Here is a 15,071-nt window from a genome sequence, read left to right on the forward strand (position 1 = left end):
AGAGAGAATAAACACAAGCAGACCACCAGCCGTTTTCATATTTATAATTAATATAGATACAAATCTATCAATCCAATATCAGTGGCTTCCTCTTCCCTGATTATAAACGACATCATTCAGTAGCATCCCAGTAGTGTTCCTTATGTATTCTAATTAGAACATTCAAGTATTGCTCCAAATACTCATGTTTTAGCACCACAATGTTGTTCTCCCAAGCCTTTATTAAACCGTTTTCCCGTGTGATGTAGTCGGGGGCGGGGCTAAACTACGCACAGAGCAAGCCACACAGTGGGGAGGGATAAAGCATGTACTTTGGCTGGATTCACACAAAATCCAGCGATGCAACACTGCATCAGAACAATCAGAAAAAAACTGTTTTAATTCTCAGTTTCAAATAGTTTGTGCTAACGCTGATGTAGCTTTCTCGACCACTGCAGCCGTCTGTCTCCGTCTGTTTTACATAACAGCAACCAACGAATTCTGAAACGATGGTTTAAGAATAATCTTCGTGCCCCCCTTCAAGCTCAAAACTTCTGAGCTTCTAGCACTGCTTCTCGTGTGTGTGTGTGTGTGTGTGTGTGTGTGTGTGTGTGTGTGTGTGTGTGTGGTGGGGGGGGGGGGGGTTGAGGTTGAGGGAGGAGAGGACATCAGCGGCTGTAACCGGTGTCACCGCTTCTTGCTAACATCTGAGTCGAAGTATACATTTTAAAACCCCAGAAAAGCTATGTGTTAAAGAGTTGGTCTTTAACAATAGTTGTGTGCGCTCAAGACCTTTTGTTTTATTTGTGCATGTGATTAACCTTCTTGTAATGGTCAGTAACTAGCAGTGAGGGTCATCTTCAGGATGGCCTGAAGGTTAGAACTTGAATATGCTACACATATTGTTGCATGGTATGTGAATGTGATGTTTTGTATTTAGTGCATGGGGTCTTTATATAATTTATCATTGCTTAGAAAGTCTATTAAAGCCGTCTGACTTAATATTATTGGCTGTATTTATCAGCCAAAGGTTCATTATTGCTGACAGATGATTATATCAGTTTTCCCATTATTGGCCTATTATATATTATTAATATGTAATTTTGTTGTTTTTGAGGCCTGAAGCATGTGGTGTGCAGCACTGGAGGACATTTTAAGGATCTGTGAGTGTAATGCATTAACAAAAGGATGAACACACACACATACACACACACAAAATAAAGCACTGATTTCATTTGGATTAGGAACATGTGTCTTGCTCATTTCCTGTGGAACACAGTATCAGACAAAAGAAGACAAACAAATATCTTGTCTGCTTCCATTATCCTACAGACACTCTCTGTGTCTTATTTCTCATGGAGTTTAACCCGTTTTGAGCATACCATTCTCTAGGAGTTGGGAAAAACACTGCTGCTACGTTTCTCTTGCTTTCAAAAATCAAAGCTAAAAAAATCAGCTGACAAACGCACATACGCGCTCACGCACACACTAAACATCTGATAGTCACGAGACAGAGGAGGTGGATTCCAGTCCTAGATGTCTTTTCTTTTCCAGAGAACACTTGGCTGTTGTTCATTTCTGACTTTATGAATTGCAGTGTCTCGTTCTGTTTACCAGAAATCAGATGTGTGCTGCAGGACAGCCGAGATGTGGACTGAAAGCACACACACTGGGTGTATTTATATTACAAGCTTCCATCCTTAAACCCATCTGTGTCCTCTAGTTGTGCATGTTAGCATGTAGAATTTTAAGCTGACTGAAGATGACTGAAACCAGCCAGGTTAGAAAAACAGAAGTATATGTGTTGCTCTGGTCCATTCATCTTAATGCTCCCAGGTGAGAGCACTGTGGGCGCTGTGCACAGGGATTTTGTTTTTTTAGCAAGGTCTAGCAGCAGCTGTGGGGGTTGTAGAGAGATTTTCTATTCTCAACTTCCTGATAGCCAAAGAGGTGGCTTCCATCTACTCTTACATGCATACTTACTGATTCTTTTCCTTGACCACCTCTCTTCCGCTCTGTTACAGCGAAGCTTCAACTGACCGCATCATGTAGCACTGAATCATTCACAGACCCCGTTAACACACACTGAACCCTCAGTCATATATCTGTCATACACAGAAATGACCTGATTTACCATTATCCACATGTCAGCGTCTACAAACTGTGTACAACGTCATTTCAGCGTGATTTTCCTCTTCTCTTCACCCCTGTTTTAGGTCTCTCTCTCTCTCCCATGTGTCACCTCTGGGCATACAGCCAGGAAACAATAGAAAACACACACAGACCCTCTAGCTCTTTCTTTTTCCTGTGTTAGCAGCATGTTGAGCAGACACAAAGCACACTCCTAGCAGCAGGAACCGGTGCAGTCCACATTCTCACTCGTATTCACCCTACTTTCAAAAGGAGTTTTTCCATTTTAATAACCTGGGTGATTTACAAACTTTGAACAAGATGTTGTCCTACGATTACCAAAAGACAGGTGCTGAGAAATCAAGTACAGCAAGACAGACATATCAGTGTTTTTACTGATAAACCTCATTCATGCCTTTGTCTCTTCACTGCAGAAAAACCGCATGTCAACATAACAAAACATTAATGAAGTCAATCCATTAAAGCATACCAGGACCCAGGACTCGCTCACCAGAATGGAATGCTACCATTATTGAGCCTATTGGTTAGACCTGTTGTTTTCCCTGTTTTGACAAGTCAAAAGGTCTACTGTGAAATGTTCATTCTCACAGTTAAATATTCACTCCAGGGAAAGATAATGGTTTTGGTTCAAGCAGACCCGTAATGTCGAGCTCGCGAGTAGCAGCCAATCACAGGACAGTAGTAAGAGCCAACATCCAGCACAACAGGGTGGGACCAAACTTAATGATACCACAGACACAAACGTTCACTTCTGGTTGTGTCTTATCAGCGATGACGTGTCTTTCCCTGCTTCGTGACGCCCCTCTCGTGTGATACTTCTGTGTAAGAAGATACACCTTGGCTATCAATGAAAGCTCAACCTCCTGAGCAAAACACTGCAGAAACATGTCCATGGAGGTAGCATGCACACTGTATGCATCCCATCATAGCACCACGTACAGAAGGTGCACTGCTTGCTCGCCTGATAGATTCTCTGTATGGAGCAGACCATTATGGACTCAACCAGTCAAGGCAAACGGCTAGACCTAGAGCCGGGTCTGCTCCAAGGTTTCTGCCTCGCTACTGTCACCAAGTCCTTGCATGGTGGAATGTTGGTCTCTATATTTTAAAGACTATATTAAAGAGTATGGTCTATTGTCTGCTACCTGCTCTAGTTGGAAAGTGTCACGAGATAAACTTTGCTGTGATGTAGTGCTATATGGATTAACTGAATGGAATTGAATTGAATTGAATTGAGCGTGAAGAGAGAGATATGAAGACACATCTGTGAAACAAGCAGCAAAAAAAGCCGAGTCAGAGAAGGTAATGCCATTGTTCATCACAGGCATTGGCTTGTATTTACCAAGTGTCTTAAGAAAACCAGACCTCAGGGTCCCAAAATTTATTGTCCTCAGTGAGGTTCAGCCTAAAACAACATAACAAGTCATATATCATATATAACATACAATGCTGGGCTATCACACAATACATCCAACTCTTGCCTTCCCTCTTACTAGTTCAAATTCTCTACCCAAACCCCCCCCCCCCACAAAAAAAAAAAAAACACAACAACTTTCCAAATACTTCTTGTAAACTGAAAATAAATGGAATGCTTTGTTTTTACCAGTTTGGAGATGTCCTTGTCTTGACTGAGATACTTTTATGCTTCAGACTACTGGCTGTTGGAACTGGACACCTCTCCCTTCTCCTCCAGGTGCTGCAGGTTGTCAGTGGGTGTCACAGCTGTCAACAGAACAAACAAAAAAATGACAAAATATTAAGAACAAATCAATCATCCAAAGCAGTTGTCAGCGTCTTCCAGCAATAATTACACACATTACAGACAGTAAGGAATGTTTACAACCCTAGAACAGAGGCAGCAACACTTTCTGCTGTCTGTGCTTCACTGCTACAGTGTCTATAAAGGTAGGAGTCCTTATAGAAGCTAATATTCCCAATCTAAAAAGAAAACAAGGAGAAGTAACTGTATTGTATAGGAACGGGGTCTGCTCCGAGGTTTCTGCCTTCTAAAAGGCAGTTTTTCCTCGCCATTGTTGCCAAATGCTTGCTCAAGAAGAAGAAGAATCACTTTATTGACAGTATATACATTTTTACATACACACACTGAATTCATCTTCTGCATTTGACCCATCCTTAGTTGAACACACACATGCAACACCCGGCAAATTAAGTGCAGTGAAACACACACAGGAGCAGTGGGCAGCATCAGGCACCCGGGGAGCATATTGGGGGGTTAAGTGCTTCGCGCAAGGGCACATCAGCCAACTAATGGAGGGGGGGCATTTTTTGCACGAATCACTCCACCACACCCAAATTTTTCCTGTTCGTCCGGTGGGGGAATCGAACCGGTGACCCTCCGATCACAAGCCGCTTCTCCAACCTCTAGGCCACGGCTGCCCCCACAAAGGGGAATGTTGGGCTCTCTGTATTACAACTTAATTAAAGAGTTTGGTCTAGAAGTGTCATGAGATAACTTTTGTTGGGAATTGGCGCTATATAAATAAACTGAATTGAACTGAATTGAATTGAGCGTGAAGAGAGAGATATGAAGACACATCTGTGAAACAAGCAGCAAAAAAAGCCGAGTCAGAGAAGGTAATGCCATTGTTCATCACAGGCATTGGCTTGTATTTACCAAGTGTCTTAAGAAAACCAGACCTCAGGGTCCCAAAATTTGAGTGACTTGCATTCAGTCCTGCTCCATGGCACCTACAGGAGTCATCTTGTCTGTTCTAGGATTTAGGAGATGTTGGCCTGCTTTTGTGATCTGTATGGCTTTGTGTCACATGCACATCCAGACCAAACATCAACCATCCATAACCACTGTATCCACTTTAATGTCTGATCTGAGCTTGGAGCAACAGCATTACAAAGCTGTGCCAGGTATTTGACACAAGTAACTGACTGAACACGTCTTTTATCAGAAACAGCTTTGATGGCAAACTGTGTGTACAGATACAAGGAATTTGACTTAAACAAGGATGTCAGTACAGTAGCCCTGCAGCACAGTGGGGTTTACAGCAGCAAGAAAAAAAAAGGTACACATGAAATAGGCCTTCCTACTATCTTTGTATCATGATGGAACTTGTTTGGTTTCCTTGTTTATTCCTGTCAAATGATTGCATGTGCACAGTGTAAGACCCAGCGCAAAGTTACAGGGCTGCCCCATCAGCATCGCCTGCTTCATTGCTGACATCTAAGCCTACCTGGTGCTTGCTGTTATAATTGTTGTGCTGATATTTTCAGGTAAAAGTGAAGTTTTTTGAAATAACCTAACTGAGCTGATTAACTGAGCTGGATAGAAGCACCATAGCATAAAATAATAAATGTTGGTGTGTAAAGATATAAGACAGAGCACTCTCGTCTTGTTAACAAAGCAAAAACAGTGTAACTCCACAGTTTATACGGGAACACTGATATTACCACACTTATTGGCTTCATTCAGTTTCTAATTTTTCTGTTCTTTACAGTTACAGGTCTAGCTTCTCTTCCTTTTGCAGTGATTGTAAAGCTTTTCCTGGTGTTAATCCTTAACAAATCCACTTCTTTGACTTGCTGACATCATCACTTGGCCTTGCAATGATTGGTTTTCCATTAATGACTCACTGTAGTGTCTGTGTATGCAAGAGCTCAGTGATCCAGATGGTCACTCAGTGGGAGCTGGAGTCCAGCCAAGCGACCTGCTGTACTCCAGCTTCACAGCCGAAAGACACGAGCAGCAGCGCTTCTGCTACTGTACGTTTGCAAGTAGGAAAAAGAAAAACGACGCGCCCGTAATGTGATCCAAATTCTTTAGTCTTCAGCTGAACTGTTGATTGCACACCAGCTCAGTTTTTTTCTCCCACGGAAAACGTTTGCCACAGAGAGGGGAGCATCCATGGTGACATCACTCACCTATTACCCATGCAGCTTTGGCTAGAATTTTGACAATGTACTCTGAGTTGATTGCAGAGACGTGAAATCTCAGCAAAGTTATGGGTCAGACAATCAGACAAAATGTCATCATGTCACAAGATTTCAGCAATTTGGTGAGTACGACAGATGAGTATCACTGATGGAAATAATAGCCAAACCTACAAGACAAAACCCAGGTATTAAACTGGAATTTTTAAGTAAATTTAATTCAACACAAAGTCATCATTACAGGGCTTAAGGCAAGGAAAGTTTCTGTGCCTGAAATTTGTTTGGTGCACAGGAGACAGAATGGAGGGAAGTGGGGGGGGGGGCAACACAAGCCTGTTTTGTAGTCTAAAGAAACAAGGATGGGATTCTGCAAGTTCTTGGCACCAAATGCCAATCTGCTTTCAGTCTCCACTAGTTTCCTCTATCCAAGCCCATCTGTCAACCACAGCTGTGTTTTCACCGGTGGTAAAATCTAAGTACACGTAATGAAGTGCTGTCTGTGAGTACAAATTCAAGATATGTTTTTCATTTTATGCTGCTTTATATTTCTACTCCAATGAACGTCTGAAGTACATGTACTTTTTACTCCACTACATTCGTCTGGCAGCTTTAGCTTCTTTTCAGATGACAATTTTTCATCCCATTCCTGGCCACTAAAAACCATAAATCTCCACAAGTGTTGTGATGAACGTTGTGATAAAGTGCAGCATGACATGTTGATTTCCGTTTTTTTCCTCCTTCTAAAACCAAATTAGCAGTTTAAAAAAGCGTCTCGGATTAGCTGGAAATACGTCATCACGGCTGGTTTTCAAGCTCATGAAAACTTTTTAGAGATGCTGTCTTGTGAGAACAAAAAAACAGACAAAAGTATTGGGACAACTGACTGTTGTAGCAACAGGGACTTTCATGACATTACATAAACAGCTTTGCAGCTATAACACTTTTGTGAGAGAATTTTTGCCCATTCATACAGTCGAGCATTTTTCAGGTCAGGCACTGATTTTGGACAAAAAAGTTTGGCTCACAATCTCCGTTCCAGTTCATCCCAAAGGTGTTGGATAGGGTTGAGATCAGGGCTCTGTGTGGGCCAGTCAAGTTCTTCCACACCAAACTCATCCAGCCATGTCTTTATGGAGCTTTGCTTTGTGCACTGGGGCACAGTCATGCTGGAATAGAAAAGGGCCTTCACCAAACTGCTGACAGAAAGTTGGAAGTACAGCTTTGTCCAAAATGTCTTGGTATGCTGGAGGTAAGGGGCCTGAAAAGTGCTGAAAAACAGCCCCAATTTTTAATTTTGTCTATATAGTGCATCTCTAAAAAGTAAACTTTTCATGAGCCAAAGAAACAGCCTTGTTTTCAGCTTTGTGACGATGCATTTTCCCACCAATCAAAGCGGATTTTTATTCCCTTTACTTATGAGATTAAACTCAAACATGTGCAGCAGCAGGAAATGCAACATACACATTATGCAGCAGTAATATTAATCTAAACACTGCACTCTCAGACTTTTATTCTTCATAAAACATTTTATTTTGCTAACAATACATAGTTTTACTTATGTTAGGATTTGAATGCAGGACTTTTACTTGTGGTCTCAGTGTGGTATTTTTACTTAAGTAATGGATCTAAATACTTCTTTTGCCACTGGCTTTCACCAAGTAATAATTAATACATTTCATCTCAATTCTTCACCTAAAGACATAACATCTTGTCCATATGATTTGAAGTATTGATGACGAATGAATATGACGGGATGTCCAGGCTACTATTACACAACGGAAACAAACAAAACTGCCTCCACGCGGACAAACAAAACACAGATGAATGACTGGAGATACTTCAGTAGTATTATATGCTATAACATAGCAAGGTGCAGGCTACAGGCCCGGCCGTCCCTCAGTAGGAAGCAGTAGTCATTTTTCAACGCTGGTTTCTCCATTATTCTCTAAGTAGGGAATGTGAAATGATAAGCCTTTAATTGCCCAATTTGCAAAGGTAGTCCAAACGATTACAACAATATATCAAAAACAATGCAATTATTCATTGCAGTGCTTTTTCAAAGTGGCATGGTCAGGTGCATTTCGGAGCTGACACGTCACTCAGCCACGGTGTAAACAGGTTTTTATTAATAAAGAAGGTCCACCTTATTAACACAAGGTATAGGGTCCTTAAAGCTTTATACACATAGTGTATATTTAAATATACAGCCATATTCTTGGAACACAACAGTTAAAAACAAAACAAACAAAAACGATTTCAGGCAAAGTGCCGGAGAACTTAAATCCCTGATATAAACAGACATCAGACTGATCAAGAAAATGTGCGATGGTATATGACACAACAAAGACTATGATTGTTCCTGATCTGAATTCTAAAGTTTAAATGTATTATTTACAGCTGTTTCATAGTTCTCAGCTAGCCTAGGCCAATGTAGGACACTGTGCTGGCTTCCCTCTAGATCTATATGAATGATCCCATGACCTTTCATAACGACCAAAGCCCTGTTTGTTTGAGGCTAGCATTACCTGAGGTTGTCCTCTGAGTCCGTCTGTTTTCCTAATCCCTTGTGAATCTGCCATGTCCATATTCTGAAAGTAAAGTAAAAACTCACAGTTTAAATATGAAGCAAAGCAGAACCACAACACATGTGGAATAAGCACCGGAGGTATGGATCTACTAACATATTAGATGATCCATGCTGCTTATTCAACTTTGCCTGGACACACTTTACGTTTTAATATAAATACATGGACATGGGGATAAATTTCTCAATCAAATGAACTTCCCTAGTAAGCTGGTTAACAAAAAAAAGTCATGCTTAAAACAGGTTTTATTCATGTTTGTTAATGTTGTTTCATCTGGTTTGGATCACATTATCCCAGCACCATTACTGTGAGACCAGCAGAGGTGGCACTTCAACTCCTTTGTATTTTAATTCTAAATAAATTCTTACTATGTTTGCAAGGTAGTGTTCACTAAAACTCCCGTTATTATACAGTGAAAATTAAAGTCCTGTACTTTGCTGCATATTGAAAACAGGAACAGCAACACGAAAACCAAGCGACAACGTATTCCAAGAAATGTGAAGTAACATGCAGCTCAGTCAATCAGAATTTTAAGAAAGAGTACTTTGTTGTTTTATACAAAAAGAGAAATGTGTTACTTTAACACAGAATCCGCAGGTAAGGCACACAAAAAGAATCTGCCATAGACCGAATGTCACAAAGCCAGTCGCTTCCTCCTAACACAACAAATCAAAGAACAGATAGATTTTTGAAGAGAGTCTTTCTTTGTTGCTGACAAAAAGGTATATTGTGGTTTTGACATGCGGGAAATAAAATTATATTTCATTAATTTGGTGCGAATGGTGAAATAAGTTAAAACAGTGTGTTCACAAACATTTTGCCAGAAAAGCTTCATTTATGTGTTATCAGTCCTTATTAATCCAGAAAGTCCTTTACCTGTCAGCACATCATTAAACAAACAAATATAATACTTTGAGACTTGCGTGAACAGGTGGAAGTGAACATAATCCATGAACATAGAGAGTACTTTTGCCTTCACAATCTGCACGTATTGCTATTTTATTCCTGTCTTTATTTATTTATTGTTTTTGAATTTATTTTAGTCATAATGAAAATTCTTGCTCCTCCAGCGTGACTCAGCAGTTTTAAAGACACACAATTTACATCACTGGTGTGTAGCTGGTCCTGTAGAACAGGGTGTTCTGGACTAGACTGCGGTTTTTAAACTTCCTTCTCTGTTTGAAAGTTCTTTTATTCAGACCTTTCTGATGTGTTTCATGAAACAGCATCTTTATAGGTACACTGTGATTTGTTACAACGCTGAAGGTGAGCTGAGATATCAGACTTTCAGGGTCAAGGTGGGGTTCGGGTCTAAGTAATCCTACCAAGGGAGACAGGATTTACAGAAATCCTGAAAAGAAGAGGCTCGCTACTGGGAAACTGCACAAGGTTCTGCCTCCTTCATGGGATCATGGGGGAAGCTGTATTACTTGTCAGTATGAGGAAATTAAGGACTGTGTTTACCAGATGGCAAACAGGACACAGCGAGAAGGGTGGCGTTAGCTCAAACAAAGTAAAAGTGAAAAATGAAATATTTTCTGATTGTTTCACAACGGTTCTATTCTAAAGCACAGCAACAATCCGGTGGGAAGGTGCCACACTGTCGGATTTCACGTGATTTTAGCCCCTAAAAGTGCACCCTTTCCAATCCGGTCATACCCAAGATGTGTGTGTGACTTGCTGTGTGTGTGTATGTAGCTTAGCCACATGCTCAGACAAGACGACAAGTGCCCGGACAAGCACACAGGCCTCCTCTCCACTGAGGAAACATGGACGGCCTTTCAAAAAGTGGGCTATTGTCGCCATGTTTGGCATCATCATCATCAACAAATTGTGTGTAATCTTTTGAGTTTATTTTAACTAAATTCTACAAGAGCTGATGAACCGTTTATGCTTTTATGCTTTACAGGGACAACAGACCAAAGTCGTTGTTAGACTGGTGAGACACTGCTCGGACTTTAAACCAGCAGGAGGTAGTAACAAAGCTGAGTTGTGCTCACACGTCACACCTCTTTTGATTCCACAAGAGCCACGTTATCTAAAATGTCGTTGGATCACTGTATAAAAGCAAAGCCAGGCTATGTGCATGTGTGAAAAGGGTTGTAATCTGTTACTGTGTACTTCCACACATTTTCAGCAGGTACTGAAGTGGACAGGTTGCTGCAGAGCAGGAGACCACAGAAGGGGCCCCACCGAAAGGGTTCATCCCATGTGGATACCAATACTGATAATTCTGCCAAATTCTTCTTATCATGTTGGACATGCACTTCCATTACTTTGAGGTACCTAATTCTGCCACTAGAATTTTACAACAGACAACCAGAACAAGCTAAGTTGTATTTATTAATTCTACAGTTGTATTAAAGATGAGCCACATTGGTCCTACCTTTACTTCAATTTTTTCAATTCATTTATTTATATAGCACCAAATCACAACAAAAATTATCTCATGACACTTACCAGATCGAGCGGGCCTAAACCATATTCTTTAATTTAGTCTTTTATAAATACACACAATCTTCTTGGGACTGCCAGGGCATGTGTACGTGTGTGCGTGCATATTTGTGCGGGTGATGTAGCAGAACGAACGTGATTATAAACTTATCAAGGTGAAATGACAACAAAAAGGCAACAAAAGAAAAGGCAGGGATAATGTTATCTTTTCTTTTAAATCATGTACAGACAAATACAGCTCAGTGATTATTTCTTAAGGCTCTCAAGAGCTTGCAAAGAATTTCCACCCCCGGTAGTTAGAATAATTGCAAAGTAAGCTAAATACATTTAACAGCATGATGGACAACTTGTGCTGTCCCTCAGATGACACTGGCTAATAGAAAGCAGCTGGCGCTGACCAATCTCCATTGTGCTACAGCTAGTGGGGAACGCCAACACGTGGCATTTGGATCAGTTGTGAAATATCGTCTAAACGTAGTCAGGTCATCTCGGAGGTAAATGTTTGTGAAAATGTGAGCAGATTTCATTAATGTGTTCCTGAGATACTGCGTTCACAAGAATGAGACAAACCGACACTGACGTATGGACAGGAGGACGGACAGCCGAACACAGAGTGCCTACGGCCACGCCTTAATTTACAGAATATTACGGTAGAGATTTGGACCAGTCCACTTTCACACAGAGCTCTTTATGCACACATTCACACAATTCAATGTGTGAATGTGATCCTGCATTTTCTGACAAGGCAACAAACTGCCTGCCCAGACAGATGACAACTACTATTAAACAGATGGCCATGTTTTCATGAGACAACAGAACAATAGCTTAAAGCTTATCTCAACTTGTATTAGAGTTAGTCTATGTTCCACTTTATCAGAGCAAGTTATTCCATCAAAAATGCTCCTCTGTATCTCTTTTAAGTCCAAATCAGAGGTCTAGTGTATTGGCCTGATTGAAACACATATATTTTATGTAATGTAACATATATTACCAGTTTTCAAACACTCAGTATCTACTATATTGCAAAAGAAGCCTACTTTTCACTTTCAAACATGAACTGCATATGTTGTAGTTCACCTACATATTTTTCACCATAACTGTTGCATTATGGGACAGAGACAACATCAATCTCCATTAAAAAAAAAAAAATGCTAGCTAACATTCAGTGTTAAAGGAAAGTCTTTATAGTCTTATTTTCTGATTGCCTAATTAACACCCAATCACACAGACACACACCTATTTTGCAAGGACTCAAGATAAAATTATATCAACTATTATATAGGCATTAGTATTCCCCTTCCCCCATATATTTCATTATTTGTATATTTTAATTAACTGTATTTCAATAAGTCAAACTGGTACTTTCCTCTTTCCTCTTCCTGTTCCATGGTCCATTCCACTGGTTTTCATATCAGATTTCCACACAAACAGAAAGAGCACACACCCATGCATGTATAACTATGTATGTAATAAACTGTTTGTTATTAAACTTTGCTACTGTTCTTCCCACGTGCACCACAGAGCCCTGCAGCATCACCATTACCTGTCCTGTCTTAACGGGAAATGGATGACCCCTCTGTTGCCTCCACATTCCTATGTGTCTTTACCACTTTGTTATGCTGTTCTCTAATCTTATTACATGCTTTCAGCTCTTCTAGTCAGAGTAAAAGGGTTGTGTGTGTTATCCACAATATTGTTACATTTTAATATAACTGAGATCCCCACTAAGTCAAAGTGGAGCAAGTCAATCTTTTAATAATAGGAAGAGAAAGGCAAAAAGGGAAACGTACAGTAATACAACCCTGATTCCAAAAAAGTTGGGACACTGTGCAAAACTTAAGGAAAAAGATTGTAATCATTTGCAAATAAACTGTTTTGACCAACAATGTTTTTACAAAGTGTTCCTGAGGTCATGCACAAATGACTTATTCAGTCGTGAACCTTTCACAGGTGACCCTTTCATGGACAAGTTCAACCAAATTTACTTGTAGAATCCATCCATCCATCCATTTTCTATACTGCTTATCCATCAGGGTCGCGGGGGGTGGGGGGCTGGAGCCTATCCCAGCTGACTACAGGCGAGAGGACTGGTCGCAGGGCCAACAAACAAAGACAAACAACCACACACTCTCACACTCACAATGTAGAGTAGCCAATTAACCTAATGTGCATGTTTTTGGTATTGTGGGAGGAAGCCGGAGAAAACCCACGCAGGCACAGGGAGAACATGCAAACTCCACATAGAAGGGCCCAGACCGGGATTCGAACCTGGAACCCTCTTGCTATGAGGCGACAGTGCTAACCACTTTGCACCTGTTTCAACTTTGCAATGCGCTGCTGCCATCAAATTCAGAATAGGAATATATTTGAAAAAATAAATTACAATGATGAGGTCAAATTAAATTCATGCCAGAAAGGATTAGCTAATTATCACACTTTGTGATTTATGACTTATATATGGGAATATGGGTTGTCATGTATTTCTCACAACTGTAAATGAGGTGTAAATGAGGGAGTTCATGAAAACAAAAAAATGACCTATGGATAAGGGAAACGTTGCAAATGTTGCAAAAGTATTATGATGTAAAAAGGTGCAACAACCCCTCACAAAAAACTGAAATTAAATAATACATTAATAATTAAATTTGTGAACCAGGCCTCAACTGTGTCCAATGATAAAAACAAAAATAACCCTTTTTAATAAATATCAAAAGCTTGTAAGCCATGATCAAAAAGCATGGGCCTATCCGCCCTCTAAAAGACGCCCAGCGATGGAGGGGAGTCTCCCCCCTCCTCCCTCGCAGACATTTACACCACAGGGTGCATCTGCAAAGCCAACAGCACTGTGGATGACACCACACACACACCCAGCACACACCCTCTTCACCCTCCTGCCATCTGGTAGAAGGTTCCAGAGCATTCGGACCCTCACAACCAGACTCTGGAACGGTTTCTTTCCCCAAGCCATCAGAATCTTCAACTCTCAGGGACTAGGCTGACACAAACACACACACACACACACATGCCCATGTACACAACGAATACACACACACACTCAAATAACTTCCTAGCACACCACTGCACTCACTTTGACATTCATACTGTCACTTTAATCCTGTATTGTATTGTGACACACTGTATTTATTGTCAATACTGTTTATACTGTTGTCGTTCGTATCTTCACTGCCCTGTCAGTCCTGTGAGTTTATATCCCATCTTTAAATGGGTGTGTTTTGCTTTTTATTTTTATTCTCACTATGTGTCCTCCTTTTTTGTAGCACCATGTAGCATCCTGGAGGATCACTGTTTCATTGCTCTGCACATACATGGTTATAATGACAATAAAATCTTGTTGACTTCCTTCCAATTAGTTTCCACTGGAAAATGGGCTTGTTAAAGACAGAAGCAACAGGTCCTAAAGTAAGACTGGGTAAGAATCCTCAGTACATTTTTTTTTTTTTTTTTTTTTAGCTTGTTAAATCTGTGTGTAGAATCAGTAGCACAGTTCAATTTTCAGCCAACTGCTCTCAGTCCTTCCATTCAGGTACATTACCTTTATTTACATTTGATATATTTGTGTCCACACTTTACAAAGCAGCGTAAAAATAGAACCTCAGCCTTGTGGTTGTTACCAGTGTGGGTTAAAGTGTGGGCTAATAAAGTAAAAATTTTCAGGGGTCTATTGTTTCCACTTTGATACAGGTAACCTCTCAGTAAGAGGTTCTGACAACAAAATAAAGCATATTAATTTGCAATGAATAGTTTTAATTACCTTCTAATTTGTCAGTCTGGAACTAGTTTCTCTTGACAATAAAAAAAAGTGTGTTAACAGCTATGGTGCATCGCTTTCCTCACACATCTCCGTTCTTATTGAGTCACAGTTTCAGTCATGAGGTGGCTAATCTTCTGTGCCCTGTTGGCATCACAATACTAACATCGCTACCAAATGAGGAGATGATGACATTACCCATTAACCGTCTGTTAATTGTCCCCTGTCCC

General features: G+C 40.4%; 1 protein-coding gene across 8 annotated transcripts in view; it reads right to left on the reverse strand.

Annotated features, from left to right (window-relative positions):
* The window catches only part of fam110b (family with sequence similarity 110 member B), a 36,553-nt gene that overhangs the window by 10,880 nt on the left and 10,602 nt on the right, over window positions 1–15,071 (reverse strand). For 7 of the 8 annotated variants that reach the window (XR_006845080.1, XR_006845079.1, XR_006845078.1 and 4 more), the window contains exons 2-3: window positions 8,559–8,621; window positions 3,734–3,852 (exon numbers count right to left, since the gene is read on the reverse strand). The gene's annotated coding sequence lies outside the window, so the exon portion shown is untranslated. The remainder of the gene's footprint in view (window positions 1–3,733; window positions 3,853–8,558; window positions 8,622–15,071) is intronic. The other variant, XM_046408926.1, reaches the window with a different exon arrangement.

The sequence above is a fragment of the Scatophagus argus genome, chromosome 13 (assembly GCF_020382885.2).
Source record: "Scatophagus argus isolate fScaArg1 chromosome 13, fScaArg1.pri, whole genome shotgun sequence".
Classification (NCBI taxonomy): Eukaryota; Metazoa; Chordata; class Actinopteri; family Scatophagidae; genus Scatophagus; species Scatophagus argus.